The following is a 14,298-nucleotide window of genomic DNA, read 5'->3' on the forward strand; positions in this document are numbered from 1 at the left end:
TGGTGCATGACAAATGTTGTGAAATATAAGATTTTTTTTAGTAGTGTGAGAAGAAAAAACTACTACAGCCAGGGTTAACATATTTGCACATATTGCAATTTTTCAAATGGCACTTAAATACCCTTAGTAATAGTGAGTCGTCTAGGGGCTAATATAATATCATTGGTCCTTGGGTGCATAATTTCATTTGTATCTTTCCTTGTGTTTTTATCTTTATGTACAACAATCTTACTGGGTGCTAGGAGGTTTTTAAGAGTAGGTGCTCGCCTAAAGACACATCTCGGGGTAGAATTCAAAGATTTTCCCAGAATAGGGTCCCTAAGTAATAGGCCCCAATGTTTATTTAGAATATATTTGATCCTCATGTGATTTACATTATATTTCGTAATAAACATAGGGCTTTCTTGATGATGGACATCAGGTTTCTTAATAGATTTGGGTAAAAAATAAGACTGTCTGTCATCTGCTTTTGCACGTTCATAGCCAGCTTCGATCATTTGTTTAGGGTAACCCTTTTCAGGGAATCTATCCTTCAAGATTCTGCTTTGTATTTCATAGTCCTCTAATAAACTACAATTTCTTCGTATCCTAAATTGTTCGTAAGGGACCTTATTCTTCCAGGGGTTAGAGTGGTTGCTACTGTAATTTAGGTAACTGTTACAGTCAACGGTTTTAAAGTGGGTAACGGTTTTTATCCTGTTATCTTCAGTAAAGGATAAACATAAATCTAGAAATACTATTATTTCCTTTTCCACATTACTAGAAAAAGTTAGCCCCATGTCATTGGAATTAAGATGTTCTATAAAGGCATACGCAGAGCTAATATCACCCTTACACAAAACAGCAAATCATCAATAATTCTGCCATAGTAGACCAGGTTCGCCCGGAATACCGACTCATAGATGTACATACGCTCAAAAGCACCCATGAACAAATTGCCGAAACCTGGGCGAACCTGGTCCCCATGGCAGTCCCCCTTAATTGTAGATAAAAGTAATCTTGAAACACAAAATATGTGTGCTGTAATATAAAAGCAATAAATTGTAAAATAAATTATTTTTGTAACTTGTGGATATACACATCACCATAAAGGTATTCATATATGGCCCTTAGTCCCAAATCATGTTGAATGTTTGAGTACAGAGCATGTACATCCCACGAGATTCACACATAGTCCTCCTGGATAACAAACCAATCCAGTTTCGGAAGCAAATCAGGGGAGTCCTTAATGTGTCAAATGCGAGCACATACTTCTGTAAAAAAAACAGTCCACATAAGCTGACACATTGTCAGTAAGACTACCAATCCCTGCAATAATTGGTCTCCCAGGGGGACACCGTGTATTCTCATGTACTTTAGGGAGATGATAATAAAAAGCATGGTTAGGTTTAACAGGGATTAGGTAATTTCTCAGTTTTAGTCATGATACCCTCTTGGAAACCAAAATTAACAATTCCCGCTAGAGTCTTAAGGTATCCATCTGTTGGATCTGATCTTAAAGTGATGGTAAATGTATAGCACTTTAAAAGTAAAATTTTATTCCTACAGTAGTTACAAACAAAATCGCTAACTTTTTGTTTTTCTATCTCAAAGCTTTATGACTAAATTACGAATTGACTTACTGAGCGTTATAGCTCCTTGCTCCACCCCCGGCATTACTTCCTGATGTATTCCTTAGCCAACGTAGATAGGGGAACCACCCACTCATTATGTCATTATATTGGCATCTCGTCTTCAACGTTTATTATGCGCATGCGTGTAATTAGTTTCGCAATACATAATATACAACAACAAAAAAGCACATTGCGCACAAGTACATGTTGCCCGTCTGTCATTCAGCGATCCAACATGTAGGGCGTGTTTGATTATTTTCTGAGTCTCCAACTGGCCTGGATTTCTATTGGATTGATAAAAAACGTGACATTAGAAATTCAATGGCGGCGGTTACACAGGCGGAGGATCGTAGGTGAATTTTATTTTTAGAATTGTAAAATATTTACATACAAAGGTCAGAAAGCGGCGTGTTCATGAATGAAAGTCACTTTATTTTTTAACTTTACATACTATCGCATGTTTCACTTGGTCTTAGTTTACCATCACTTTAATTTCTGATAATAAGTCTTATCATCAAGTATATTATATGCTTCTGTTAGGTAATCTGACAAATCCTGTAGAATAATTCCCGCACCTTTATCAGCCTGGCGAATCACCGGGGTGGAGTTATTCTTAAGAATTTCCAGAGCCTTTTTCTCTTTTGTATCAAGATTAGACCTTTTAAAATGATGATTTTTAGGCAATCTTTCCAAATCCTCAAGAATGTATTCTTTAAATAACTGGGTATTGCTATTCAAAGTAGGGGAAAAATTGGATTTGGGTTTCAAGTTGGTATGTATGCAGTCTTCCAATAAATGATCAGTTAGACCCAAAGGTTCTGTGAAAATTATATTGTTAGTAATCTTTGTCTACATGTTATCTGTTAAGATGGGACAGGTACCAGATCCTTTTAGTTTATTTTCTTCAAAATACTTTTGCAGAGACTATTTCCGTATTAACTTGTTTACATCAACATATAATTCAAACATGTTATGGGAATTCGAAGGGCTAAAAGAAAGACATTTTCTCAACACCCTAACCTCATCATCAGATAGTTTGTGGGACGATAGGTTAAATATCCCACTTTTCAGTTTCTATAATGTATTCTTTTGGAGAGTTGATTTTCTTCTGGACCCTTTGATTGGGTGTGTTTGTAGTTAGTGCTTCTAAAAATTCTGCAATTTTCGGTTGATGATATCTGGGTTTTGGGCGCCTGTCTAAAAAAAGGCTGGCTATTGTGGATTTCATTACCATTGTGGTGGTACTCCGCATTACCTGACGTAGAGGGATGTTCATATGTCTGTTCTACCCTAGAATTCTGTTGTGTATCTGTTACGGTACCAACTGTGTACCAAGGGTTAATACCAGATGAACAATGTCCTGCATAGGGAATCAGCAATTCACAACCCAGCCAGTTTCAGGTTTAAAACAGAATGTCTACTTTATTTGAAGGCAGCACACAGATTTATACACCCTGGCTTCAGGTTACAAAGGGCATTGGTTTAACAGTAAAGCAGACATATGAACAATGCATCAAACCTCTAACAATTGTCTATTGACAGGTAAAACAGATTAACATATTAAGTTAATTAACTAGGGAAGAACGTTTACTCAGACAATCTGATGTTGGGCAGTCTAGTTAACATAATCACACAAGGACACAATCAGTTTACCCAGACAGACTCCTGAGACACAATCAGATCTGAAACATACATAGAATACATCTTATTACTGAATATAGGAACAGTTCTTATTAGCTATAAAGTCTTTTATGCCCACTTGGCTTATAGAGTCACAATTGCTCCCACAAGGGGCACTCACACCCTGTACCCATCCTGTATTTATGGATACAGGGTGACATAGACATAAGACAGAGTTATGAAAGTACATGGGGTGTCCAGCATATAACATTCCATATTTCCATGCAGTCTCTGGGTATCCTTAAGCCCATGTACCTCCAGCCCAAAGAATGTTCCATAACAGGCCCTCCAATGTACAATGGCGAGATTGGTTTTGTCACATCTCTCCCCTTTTCCAAACAGACTAACAGGGTATCTGACCTCCTGCCGGTCAGTGCCCTGGTTAGTCCAGCAACCCACCCATAAAACACAATTAGTAGTACAGCCCACCCACAATAAATGGTTACTACACCTGAGTACGGGGAAAACTTGTCCATGTCCAGGTACCTCACCACAGCTGTGTGGGGGACTGGTACGCTGAATTGGTGGGTTGCGAGGTGGGCAGAGACCAGCTGTACTCTGCCCGGGTGCCAGCACTACCATGGAAGTAGCCTGGTGGGAGCCTGGTTGCTGGAGGGGGAGACCGACTGTCTCCCCTTTGGATACATAGCTGTGCTGCTGGAGGGGGAGACCAATCGTCTTCCCTTTGGCTAAACAGCCGTGTTGCTGGGGGACAGGACCAACTGTCCCTACCCCTTTTAACGCAGCCTGCCGCTGGGGAATGGAGTCTGGGCTCCCAAAGTCAGGCTCTGCAAAGGACTCCCATAACAAGCCAGGACCATCAAACTCCTCTCCCTCTGGTTTGTCATGCTTGGCTGTCCAGGGTATATAATGTGCCATATACCACCAGAGCGCCTGGTAGGCATGTCAGTTTGCTGGGACAATCCATCTGGATTCCCGTTATGAGAGAGAATTCCTGTCCATACAAACAAGGGTTCAAATTCCTCAGTGCCCAGACCAGGGCCAAACAGTCCTTCAAAATCCCATCAGCTTCTTTACGAGTTTTCTGTACCTGCTCTTTATAGGTATCCACAATCCCTTCATACTGACATAGGGTGCCCTTGAGTTGCTGCACCTCACTATGAGCCAGCGTCAGCTTCTCCTCAAGTGTCGCTAAGTTTGTCTTTAAGGTTTCATGTCCCACTCTCAAGCTGGTGTTTTCTGCAGTCTGTCGGTGCAGCTTGTCTAGCAGAGATTCACGTTCTAAACGTGCTTTTTCCTCTGCGCTCCTCTTCTCCTTCATCAGCGCATTGTAACGGGACCTCCACATATCAATAGCGGATAGAGATTTACTGAGCTCATCGTCCTGGGGCTTAGCAGCAGGTGGGTCAGTCTCTACTGCATGGATCTGGGCACGGGTAGTCACAGATTTAACATCAGCGGGACCCATAGGAGCGTAGGCAGAAACAAGGGGGGCCAAGTCATTTCCAAGAAGAACATCAGCAGGTAAGTCCTTCTTGACCCCCACATTCACAGGTCTAGCGCCCACTCCCCAATCCAAATGTACCCTGGCAACAGGTAGGCTGAACACATCGCCCCCTGCTACCCTCACAGCCACAGTGTCTCCAGTGTACTGTTTCTCAGACACCAAGTTCTTTTGAAGCAAGGTCATGGTAGCACCAGTATCCCGTAGACCACTGACCTTCTTCCCATTCACTTTAACCAGTTGCCGGTTATTCCGGTGGGCAGCTTGCACAAGGTCTGCCTCATGTAGGATGCTCCAGCATTCTTGCGCCTCTACGTAGCGGGCCGCAGGCTGAGGATTACGTGGGATTCCGCCGGCGGGTCTTCTCCAGGACTGCGCTTGGTTCGCTGCGTTTAGGGGACACTCTGGTCTTTTGTGCCCTAGTTGCTTACATCTAAAGCACCGAATAGTTTGTGAGTAGCACCGCAAATTGAACAGGGCTCTCTGAGGGTAGTTCGTGGCCGGAGGCCGTGTGGTATAGCGGTGCGCCGGGGTTTGGTAACTGGCAGCTGCTGGGGTGACTGGGGGTCTGTACTCCACTCTAGCAGGGGGCTTAGTGGTAGCAGTGTCCAGTTTGCGGGCATCCGTATACTCATCTGCCAAGCGAGCCGCTTCCTGCAGGGTGGAGGGTTTACGGTCCCTAACCCACTCTCGAACTCCAGCGGGTAACTTGTCGAAGCAATGTTCCAACAGGAATAGCTGCAGCACCTCTTCCCCAGATATGGGTTGGCACCCCGCTATCCAGTGAGCTGCTGTGCGGTGCACCTTACATGCCCACTCAAGGTAGGAATCTCCAGCTAATTTAACAGTGTCTCTGAACCGCCTCTGGTATGCCTCCGGTGTAACCGCATACCTGGAGAGCAGAGCCTCTTTTACAGTATTATAATCCCTGACTTCCTCATCTGGAATGGCCCGAAAAGCCTCTCTGGCCCGGCCGGATAATTTTCCAGATAATATCGTGACCCAGTCCTCTGCGGGTACCTTGTGTAGTGCACATTGCCTCTCAAAATCCGCAAGGTACCCATCAATCTCTCCTTCTGTTTCCAGGAAGTTTTTAAAAGCTGCAAAATTTACTTTTCTCTTTTCCATCTTAGTCAGTATTGTAATAATCCCCCTCTTCCTGAGGTTACTGGCTTGTGTAGTTGCTCTTCTGGGCGATAAGGTTCATTCCGTCGCTGCCACCAATGTTACGGTACCAACTGTGTACCAAGGGTTAATACCAGATGAACAATGTCCTGCATAGGGAATCAGCAATTCACAACCCAGCCAGTTTCAGGTTTAAAACAGAATGTCTACTTTATTTGAAGGCAGCACACAGATTTATACACCCTGGCTTCAGGTTACAAAGGGCATTGGTTTAACAGTAAAGCAGACATATGAACAATGCATCAAACCTCTAACAATTGTCTATTGACAGGTAAAACAGATTAACATATTAAGTTAATTAACTAGGGAAGAACGTTTACTCAGACAATCTGATGTTGGGCAGTCTAGTTAACATAATCACACAAGGACACAATCAGTTTACCCAGACAGACTCCTGAGACACAATCAGATCTGAAACATACATAGAATACATCTTATTACTGAATATAGGAACAGTTCTTATTAGCTATAAAGTCTTTTATGCCCACTTGGCTTATAGAGTCACAATTGCTCCCACAAGGGGCACTCACACCCTGTACCCATCCTGTATTTATGGATACAGGGTGACATAGACATAAGACAGAGTTATGAAAGTACATGGGGTGTCCAGCATATAACATTCCATATTTCCATGCAGTCTCTGGGTATCCTTAAGCCCATGTACCTCCAGCCCAAAGAATGTTCCATAACAGGCCCTCCAATGTACAATGGCGAGATTGGTTTTGTCACAGTATCTAACGGTGAATAGTGATTCGAGGAGTGGTGATTAAAATGTTGTCGTTTATCAGTATATGAATAGTGATTCTGCGACTGATTGTCAAAATTTGATCTTGACATAGGCTTATAATTCGATCTAGGGGCAAAGTAGGGTTCATGTCCATCAGCTCTATTAATCTATTAAGAAACCTAATGTCCATCATCAAGAAAGCCCTATGTTTATTACGAAATATAATGTAAATGACATGAGGATCAAAAATATTCTAAATAAACATTGGGGCCTATTACTTAGGGACCCTATTCTGGGAAAATCTTTGAATTCTACCCCGAGATGTGTCTTTAGGCGAGCACCTACTCTTAAAAACCTCCTAGCGCCCAGTAAGATTGTTGTACATAAAGATAAAAACACAAGGAAAGGTACAAATGAAACTATGCACCCAAGGACCAATGATATTATATTAGCCCCTAGACGACTCACTATTACTAAAGGTATTTAAGTGCCATTTGAAAAATTGCAATATGTGCAAATATGTTAACCCTGGCTGTAGTCGTTTTTTCTTCTCACACTACTAAAAAAACATCTTATATTTCACAACATTTGTCATGCACCAGCACCTTTGTTGTTTATCTTTTAAGCACCTGTAGAATTGTGAGAAATAGATGGAATGAACTCTATAGGAATATGACAAATACATTTACATTTCATAGCGTTCCCAAACACTGTAATTTGATCCATAGTGGCAATTTAGACATTTTTCCATCTGTCTGCTGGAGACTATTCCGCCTTCTTATCTTTACAATAGATAGAACAGGCTGAGACAAAGGGAAACATATTGGATATATAAACTGAAAACATTGTTTCCCCATGGACTTAATATGAATATGGATTTGGCCTCTTTTTGATTGTTATATTGTAGACGGCGTATCTCCCTTTGTCTCAGTCTGGTATACCCCCTCTTTTTGCTTATTCTGATATTTTAGCACTTTACAATTTAGTAACATTATTACACAGGGTTGACACTTTTAGTAGTTATTATTATTAGAGTTCACTTTGAAGAATTATCATATATCATTTAATATTTCACATTATATTATAAGTCACATTTCACACTATAACTAACAAGAAGCAATTAATATAACACAATATATGAACACATTCTATTAACACTTTGTTAATATCATAATCCTAAGGATGTGTCATGTCTTCCAAATATGTTTATTGAATACACTTATACACCTCATAGGGGTTGATTCCCTGCTTATGATCATTATTAATATGAAGTTGATTTGTTTGTAACTATCTCAATATATTATAAGAGTTTTTGAATTGTTCTCAGACACTTTATGATTTGAGGCATATCTGGTTCACTTTACACTTTATCCTATTGGGTTTTCCTTGGTGGTGGATTTGTATGCATATGTATATATGTTTATATGGGTGTATGTATATATTCATCTGCGTTATATTCTTGATATGTTCTGTATTGGTTCTTATAATGTATATTGTACATATGAGCCTGTTCCCTTCTCTTTCTTTTTTATAATAACTATTCCAATACTTATTAACTATCCCCTGATAATCTCCATACTTTTGGGCTTACCCTTAGCTTTTGGCCTATTACCTTATAACCTCTGTGATTTAAGATGACTCGATTGTTGCACTAGATATCCCCATTTTTTTACTTTGTATTTCATATATGACATCACGGTCTCCTAGGGAACCACATAAACATCATTTAGTTATTCTTGTGAGAGGCTTTTAATCACGCCCTTTAGCCTCAGATTATCTTATTAGCATATGATGCCATCGAGGTTTGTGTGTGGTTATGTTATTATTCACCTATCCGTACGTCATCTAGGAGGAGTGGTCCAATTACCTCCCCCGGATTGGTAGTATTGCTCTACCCTATAGGGGCGTGTTTATTTTATTCTATGCCCATTCTGATTGGCTTGAACATCATGTAGGGAAGTATGCTAACCCCGACATGGGTTTGTGTACATACGGGTATTTATCCATCAGGGAGGGTCTGTTATGGTGTAATAAATTTAACTAATTTGTTTGACTAGCGTTTTATCGATATTGAGAGTGAATATTTGAATCTTACTATGCCTATTATATGTTTTAATGATTATGACCCCATTTTGCTTTTGAGACATCTTGCCATTATTAAAGAGGGCGTTTTAATTTAATCTCCTCTTATGTGCTGCTATGTCTCTATGGGGGTATGTGTCTGACAATGATTTTGATTGGTTCTGTGTCCTTTGAAATAGAGCAGCAGTTTGTTTGTTTTGTATAGCCTGAGGAAAAAGAGGGTGTTTTAATTTAATCTCCTCTTATTTGCTACTATGTCTCTATGGGGGGGGGGGGGGGGGTCTGACAATGATTTTGATTGGTTCTGTGTCCTTTGAAATAGAGCAGCAGTTTGTTTGTTTTGTATAGCCTGAGGAAACGGTGCTGTGCCACTGCGAAACGCGTTGCTGTTTTTAATAAGTTTTATTAAAATTTATCTTGATACTGCCGTCTTTTTTACTGATGTGGACACGTTATTTGGATTTCCCTGCTGTGAGTTCCTGACTCATCTTCACTGCTAGCACTTTGTGGATCCCTGGACTTCTGTGTAACCTGGATGAGGATTGCCCTTGCTGTGGTGTTGTGAGTCTGCCAGATGACTTTGAGGATCCGGCCTGCCTGTTGAGCACTTTCAGTGCCTTATATCACGTGAGTAGAATTGATCTGACTGTATTCCAGCTTGTGTGATTAATTGATCTATACCATGAGGCGCATTCTATCCTTTTGTATCTTAGAATCGTGCTTGTCTAGTGTGACATTCTAGAAGAGCTGCCTGACTTTCTGGTATCATCTTGTTTGTTGGAGATTGGATATTGGTCTTCTACTGCTACGGATTGAGGAGAGACTTTGGTATAACCTTAGACTGAGTTCCTATAGCACCATTTCGTGCATTATTTATCTAATTATTTCATTTTAATTATTTTATTTTCTTATATATATTCACACATGTCATTTTTCCTCTGTGATATTCCTTAGTGTATGACACTTCTTGTGTCTTATCAATTGTGATATTTTACCCTATAGGTTTATTTTGTTCTACATGGTCCTTTATTGGGAGTTTTGGATTTGCCACATATTGATATATATTTTTTGTGCTCCCTCTGTTATATATCTTTACCACCTCCTTTGGTTAGGCGCCTCTTACTGATATAGTTCAAGACCCATTGTGTTTGCGTCCTGACATATCTTATTGTTTGCCATTTGTCTTTTGACTGCAGTAGTTATGTATAAATAATTTCAGTGATAAACCCAAAGTTTGTAACAATTTCTTTTAATATGATTATATTATGCATTTGGCGGCGAAAAAGTGGCATGAAATATAACAAAGTGGGCCTAGATCAACACCTTGGGTTAGCTACAAAAAAATAATAATATAGTTTTGATAGGTAAATAAAAAAACAAGGCTCTATTTCTGTTTAAATGGAGTGATAGCAAAAATGCTAAAAATTCTTTGGTATTTTGGGCAAAATTTTCTCTGAAATTTCTGGTAGCATAGGGGTTAAAAATAAAATCCTTTAGCCAATATAAATCACATTATGCTGTTTCTGCATATAGCATCTTATATTTTCGTATGCATGTGTTCTCTTTATAAGTATTTTGAGTGTTTGAGAAAAGCTCCCCACCTTTTAGTTTGCAAGAAAAAACTGCGAGATCTGTAGTGCGAAAATCTTTACAGGATTACACTGGGATTAGAGAGACAATTTCATATACGCTCATGGAACGCCCATGTTCAGCCCATTTTACAAAAAAACAATTACGCTTTGTATTTTGTAAAAGTACAAATTTCAAAGTGATTTTTGCGCATCCAGTGTATTTAAATTAAGATTTACGCTGTGCATATTTAATACGATTTATTCCTGTGTAATGTACATACATACTTTACATGTTTGATAAAATATGATTTTTGGTACAGAATGTTATGCTTTTTGACCTTAACAATACAAATTTTCCTGCATATTTTTGTGTGAATGGTTCAATTAATAAAAATAATAAAAAGAATCCCAGCATCTGAGTCTTAGAATACTTTAATAAACTTTTTAACAATTTTTTTTTCTTTGGACAGCAAAAATGAGGGAAAACATGTTCACATACTTATCTTCACACAAACCCCATCCACCATACATTTAGTTTTGTAAGATTTTTAAAATACAAATTGTATTGTGCACTTTTGTAATGTATGCATCTCCTTCCCACACGAAACTAAAGAATTCACCCTTTAGCGAGACAACCCATGGTAAAAAGTGGCCTTTGATCATTCCACCAGGGAGATAGAAGTACTAGCGAACATTCTTTAATAACCTCGCCAGCACAAAGACCTTTAGATTATTGGTCCTTAAGAATGTATCACTGACAGCCTAGTAATGCTACTAACAATATAGCAAAGAAACTAACTAAACCCTGGCAGCAACACCTACGGACAGCCTAGCACTAACACTAACAATATAGCACAGGCACTGACAATCTACCACTGACATGTACTGGCAGTATAGCACTTACTAACAATATGGCACTGACACTGACAGCCTAGAACTGACTGAATTTACCACTGAGACTGAGAGACTGGTACTATCACTAACAACCTAGAACTAACACTGATAGACTAACACAGACAAAGTGGCCTGTGTTTCTGGCGAGTCTTTAGACTCGCCAGAAACACCAGTTATGAACCAGCGGTCTAAAGACCGCTGCTCCATAACCCTGTCCGTCTGCTCTGATGAGGCGGACAGGAATCGCCGGAATTCAATCCGATCAAGTACGATCGGGTTGATTGACACCCCCCTGTGGCGGCCGATTGGCCGCAAGTCTGCAGGGGGCGGCGTTGCACCAGCAGCTCACAAGAGCTGCTGGTGCGATGCTGAATACGAAGAGCGTATTGCTCTCCACATTCAACGATGTATGTCGGACCTGATCCGTACTGTCGGATCAGGTCCGACAGACATATGATAAATAGGCCTCACAGAATCTAACACTGATTAACACCAATAATCTAGCCCTGACACTAATTGCCGCATTGCCATTGTCACTAACAATATAGCATTGGAACTGATATTGTAGCAACTTACATGGACACTAATACTAACAATATAGCCCCAAAACTAAAAATCTAGCACTATCACTGAGAGTTGAGCACTAACAGGAGTTGACAGTCTAGCACAAACACTAAAAATCTTATATGACAGTCTGACACTCACAATACAGCACTGACACTATCAAACAGACAGATTGGTTTTAGCACTAATTTTATATCATTGACTAATTAGTACTAACACTAACAATCTAACACTGACAGATCAGTAGTGACAACAACAACCTAGCAATGACAACCCAGCACTGACATTAACAATCTAGCACTGACAGATTAGTACCGACACTAACATTCTAGCACTGACAGATCAGTAGTGACAACAACATCCTAGCAATGACAGCCCAGCCCTGACACTAACAATCTAGCACTGAAATTAACAATCTAGCACTGAAAGATTAGTACTGACTCTTACATTCTAGCACTGACAGATCATTACTGACATTAATAATCTAGTAATGACAGATCAGTACTGACACTAGCAATCTAGCACATATTAGTACTGACACAATCTAGCACCGAAGACTAGCACTGACACTAACAATCTAGTATAAACAGATTAGTACTGGCGCTAACAGCACAGACAGATTAGTACTAACAATCTAGCACACTAACAACATAGCACTGTCAGATTAGTACTGACATTAACAATGTAGCACACACAGGCTAGCACTGACACTAACAATTTAGCACTGACAGATCAATACTGACACTAACAACCTAGCACTGACAGATCAGTAATGACACTTACAACCTAGCACTGACAGATCAGTACTGACACTGGTTACAGGGAGGGGGGAGCGCGCGCTGTGTCTGATGCGGGTTACAGGGAGCGGGGTGCGCTGGGACTTATGTGGGTTGGGTTCTGATGGTGGTTACAGGCAGTGCTTATGATGTTAAAGGGGGTGCTTATTGGGGGTTACAGTGGGAGCTGATGGGGCTTATGTAGGTTACAGAGGGGGGCTTATGGGGATTACAGGGGGTGCGGGGTTACTTTGGGAGCTGATGGGGCTTATTTAGGTTAAAGAGGGGGGCTTATGGGGGTTACAGCGGGCGCTGACGTGAAAATAGCTATTAAATTGCAATTGTGATTTTTTTTTAGAAAAAGATCATGATCCCCCCCATATCACCCAGCCCTAATACTGACACAAAAAATCTAGCACAGACAGATTAGTACATGCCACTAACAACATAGCTCAGTACCGACACTCACAATTTAGCACATACAAACAAGACACTAACAATCTAGCACAGATAAACAAGTACTGACACTAACAATCTAGCACAGACAGATCAGTATTGACACCAATAATCTAGCACATACAGACAAGTACTGACACTAACAATCTAGCACTGACAGATTAGTACTGACACTAACAACCTAGTACCAACACTAACAACCTAGCACTGACAAATTAGTAATGACATTAACAATGTAGCACACACAGACTAGCACTGACACTAACAATCTAGCATTGACAGATCAGTACTGAGAATAACAACTTAGCACTGACAGATCAGTACTGAGAATAACAATTTAGCACTGACAGATCAGTACTGAGAATAACAATTTAGCACTGACAGATCAGTACTGAGAATAACAATTTAGCACTGACAGATCAGTACTGACACTAACAACCTAGCACTGACAGATCAGTGCTGACACTAACAACCGAGCGCTGACAGATCAGTACTGACACTAACAACCTAGCACTGACAGATCAGTGCTGACACTAACAACCGAGCGCTGACAGATCAGTACTGACACTAACAACCGAGCGCTGACAGATCAGTACTGACACTAAAAACCTAGCACTGACAGATCAGTACTGACAATAACAACATAGCACTGACAGATCAGTACTGACACTAACAATCTAGCACTCACAGACAAATACTGACACTAACAATCTAGCAGAGAAAGATTGCTACTGACACAAAAAATCTAGCACAGACAGATTAGTAATGGTACTAACAAGATAGCTCAGTACCGACACTCACAATTTAGCACATACAAACAAGACACTAACAATTTAGCACAGATAAACAAGTACTGACACTAACAATCTAGCACAGACAGGTCAGTATTGACACCAATAATCTAGCACATACAGACAAGTACTGACACTAACAATCTAGCACTGACAGATTAGTACTGACACTAACAACCTAGCACTGACAAATTAGTAATGACATTAACAATGTAGCACACACAGACTAGCACTGACACTAACAACCTAGCACCAACACTAACAACCTAGCACTGACATTAGCAATCTAGCACTGACAGATCACTACTGAGACTAACAACTTAGTACTGACAGATCAGTACTGACACTAACAACCTAGCACAGACAGATCAGTATTAACACTAACAACCTAGCACAGACAGATCAGTATTGACACTAACAACCTAGCACAGACCGATTAGCACTGACATTAACAATCTGGCAAAGACAGATCAGTACTGACACCAATAATCTAG

The sequence above is a fragment of the Bombina bombina genome, chromosome 1 (assembly GCF_027579735.1).
Source record: "Bombina bombina isolate aBomBom1 chromosome 1, aBomBom1.pri, whole genome shotgun sequence".
Classification (NCBI taxonomy): domain Eukaryota; kingdom Metazoa; phylum Chordata; class Amphibia; order Anura; family Bombinatoridae; genus Bombina; species Bombina bombina.